Source organism: Eptatretus burgeri, chromosome 11, assembly GCF_056783735.1.
Source record: "Eptatretus burgeri isolate ZD-2024b chromosome 11, Ebu_testis_v1, whole genome shotgun sequence".
In the NCBI taxonomy this organism is placed as follows: Eukaryota; Metazoa; Chordata; class Myxini; order Myxiniformes; family Myxinidae; genus Eptatretus; species Eptatretus burgeri.
In genome coordinates this window covers 37,771,525-37,775,507 of record NC_140971.1, presented here as the reverse complement: position 1 = coordinate 37,775,507, position 3,983 = coordinate 37,771,525, and the positions used below count along the sequence as shown (strand labels likewise).

The 3,983-nt window shown below is 46.7% G+C and overlaps 1 pseudogene; it reads left to right on the top strand.

Annotated features, from left to right (window-relative positions):
* Positions 1 to 1,602: 1,602 nt before the first annotated feature.
* On the top strand, positions 1,603 to 3,764 carry LOC147016891 (uncharacterized; annotated as a pseudogene).
* Positions 3,765 to 3,983: the final 219 nt, after the last annotated feature.

The window sequence follows — 3,983 nt, the reverse complement described above, 5'->3', positions numbered from 1 at the left end:
GTCCGATCTAATTGAAACTTGCCAGGTATATTGCTGGGGACCTGAGGATGTGCCTTTTCAAGGTTTGATATTAATCGGACAAGTGCTTCCCAAGTTATGGCCATTTATTTACCAAACCAATGGGAAGACACGTTATTGCGTGGGTGTGGCCGATGGGGAAGGGAAGCACAGCCACGCTCCACCATTACGGGTTACAACGTCGGGCTTCCGGAGAGTGATGACTTCGTGTATTCTAATAATTTCTCGATTTCTTATGCGCATTTATGGATAAACAAAATGGCCCAAGTTGTGATCGTTTTCATATTAGACGGTGTATAAATTTCGGGAACATCAGAGTGCTGGTATGCTCCGAACCAGGAAGTAAATATTTTCTCTCTCTTCTCTTTTTCTTTTTCCTTGCCACAACATTGCAAAAAGGTAAAATACGTTGGCGCTAATTGAATAATTGGGTATTAAAAATAAATTGCGAATAATCGTAACTGCGGAGAATATTGAACTTCCGGGTCACGCACGTACGGGCACGTGAGAGCGAAGAAACGGCCTGTGTGGTTTATTTATTTATTATTATTATTTTTATTTATTTTTTTTTTTTTACGGGCACTACTAGTATTTTAACAAATTGTGCATTTTATGAGAAAAGCATGAAATTTCTAGCATAATTAGGTTATACCATTATGTTTATTTTCGGATGTGGAGGGAAGTCAGATTTGACCTCTGAGGGGACAGTGAGAGGTCAATCTAAGATGGCTGCTAATCACCCGGGTCTAATGTTCAAACGTCCTTAATTTTGGAACCGGACTGTGCAGAAAAACATTTACGGTGTCATTTCCAACTAAATTGGGGATGCTCATTCATTTGCTGATACCTTTGAGAATGTCCGAATTCAAGGAAATGAATTTAGGTCAAGGTCAAGGTAAAATTTATCAAAAAATAAGCAATCAGTTGAAATTTGCAAATGAATACCGAGTGGTGTCATTGTGGCGAATTTAGTTATTTAGCCCCTCAGAGGGTGTGCTTGAGGCAGATGTGGCGCAGTTATGTATTGTGTTTATCCATGCTTAGACTAGCTGGGTATAGATGCATTATCTGTGGAGTTCTGCGTTTTGTTGACCCTTACCAATAAAGAAATCCTGGATATTGACATGTGTCTAAGAAGATAGCCGAGATGTAAAATGTCGTATCGTAGTTGGTGCTTTCATTGTGTTATTGTCTTTCAGAATCTTCTCTCCTGCCGTGGTGATTTCGTCGCAACCATGCCGAAGCGTCACTTCCTGATGGGCCCCACCCAACCCTCTAAATCCAAGCAATCCAAGCCACCTCCCCACCCCCCCCAGCACTAACTGGGACATTTGTGTCCTCTGCCAAGTAGTAACACATGAATATTTGCAGTGTCCTCTCAGATCAACGAAACAGTCCGTTGATAATGGTTGATAATGGCTATGCATCCCTGGCAGAAGACCTTCTCCGGTTCCACACCCTTCAGCACATGCCAATGGACCGCCACTTGGAGCGATTGGATGAAGGAAATGGCATAGAATCCACTCTGAAGGCACACGGGGCTGAGTAGCACAATAAATGCCGGCTAAAATTCAACAAAAAGGCATTTGACGAGCAAAGTCGGGGAGAATTGACAACAGGACAATGAAGTACCTCTTCTGTGCACACTCAATCTGCTCACAGCCATCCACAGTCCACAGAGCCTACTTGTTTCTTCTGCAATGAGCCTGCTGGTTCTGTAGATTTACATAATGCATCAACCTACAACATCGACACAAATGTGTGGAAGTGTGCCCTTGAACTTGAGGACACTGTTCTTTTGGCCAAGCTTGCAGCAGGGGACATGATGGCCATTGAGGCCAAGTACCATCACCACTGTCTGCGTTCACTGTAAAACAGAGCCAGGCAAGCTGCACCCAAGGCAATGGTGGAGATGATTCTTGCCTGCATGGCATAGCCGTTGCTGAGCTAGTGGCATACTTGGAAGACATGAACATTGATGAAGGCAGTGCTCCTGTGTTCAGACTGACAGACTTCACTCAGCTGTACAAGGTCAGACTGGAGCAGCTTGGTCTGACTGCAGCAAAATGGATTCACACCACCAGACTGAAAAACCGACTGCTTACTGCGTTTCCTGATCTGAGGGCACATTCACAGGGAAGAGACACAATTCTGAGTTTGAGAAGGACATTGGACCAGCCCTCATGATGGCCTGTCATCATGACAGTGATGCCATGCACTAAATGCGAGCAGCATAGGTGGTGCGCCAAGAGATCTTTGACTCAAGTTTCTCCTTTGATGGGTCGTTCCAGGCAAATTGCCAGCAGCAGGCTGTGCTACCAGCCCTCTTGGCTCTAGTCAACATGATACTCGATGGGGCAAACATCGAGCATCAGACTCAGCTGGTACACTGAACCACCACAAAACCTGCCCAAGCAATCTCCCAATTAATGGTGTTCAACAGCGTAAAGCATGTACGGAACGTGGATTCACCAAGCTCAGAACGTCATAGCCGCAGCCGAGAAACTCCACTCCCATTCTATCTGTCCCTCAAGATCCATGCAGTTACACGAAGTACAATGCTGGTTGACACACTGTTCAATCTGGGATTGTGTGTTTCCTATGACAGGCTGTTGCAACTCACATCAGACATTGCCAATGGTGTCTGCCAGCGCTTTAGGGTGGAAGATGTAGTGTGTCCACCAAACTTGCGTCACGGACTGTTCACAACAGGGGCTGTGGACAACATCGACCACAATCCAAGTTCTGCAACAGCCAAAGATTCCTTCCATGGCACCGGAATCTCGCTTATGCAGCATCTGTCACACAAAAATGCCCGAACTGATCGTGGTGTACTAGTGATTAGTCAGTGTGGCTCTTCCACCAAGTTAGTGACACCTCTGCCATCAGCCGACACAATTGTGCCACCCGCTGCCCTCAAGACAAATGACTTTAGTGTGCTGGCTGTACAACGTCGCGTGAGACCTTCCAACCTACTGGCTGCTGCAGCTGCCACAGAAGATGAGTACGCATGGCTCAGCAAAGTCAAGACAGCTGTTGAAAAGTCTACCATGGATGGCAGGATATCGTGGTCTGCGAACCACGCTGACGCACAACAAGCTGCCATCCCACCTGCAGCAATCAACACACTATTGCCTCTGTTTCTTGACAACGCACACTCAGTGGCAATGACGCGGCACTCCATGGACATCGTCAATGAAGCAGTTCAGCACGTGAACCCTGGTCAGGTTCCTGTCTTTGCTGCTGTCAAAGCACTGTATGCTCTTGCTAAGGAAATCCAGTGGGCCTGACCAGCCACTCACGGAGAGAATCATTTTATGATCATTTTCGGTGGTCTACACATCAATATGGCTACGTTGAAGTTGCTGGGAGACTGGCTGGAAGACAGTGGCTGGATGAACGCCCTGGTACAGGCTGATATTGCAAGTTCCGGAACAGCAAATTCCTGCAGACATGCCAGCCATGCCACCAAGACCCGCCATGCACACCAGGTTACAGCTGCAAACCTTTATATACTCCTCCAACAAGCTTACCGTGAAGACTGCATATCCGATGATACTGATGCCATGCAACCTCATAGTCCACCTTTTGAGGAGTGGTGCATACAGCGAACAAAGGCCAGTATCCACTTTGATTACTGGCTAAAGACCTTGTCATTGGAGCTTCTCTTGCTGTGGTACATCAGGTCTCTTCGTGAAGGTAACTTCCAGCTGTACGTGGAATCCCTGACTCAGATCATGCCATGAATGTTCGCCCCAGATCACACGCACTACTCCAGATGGCTTCCCATACACATCCGTGACATGACGATTCTCTCTGAAAAGCACCCAGATGTCGTATCAGAATTCAAATCTGGAAATCTCGTGGTGCGCAAAACCAGCAACAAGTTCTCTGCCATGGCACTTGACCAGTGCCATGAGCAGAACAATGCAATGGTCAAAGGTTCTGGTGGGGCTATTGGACTG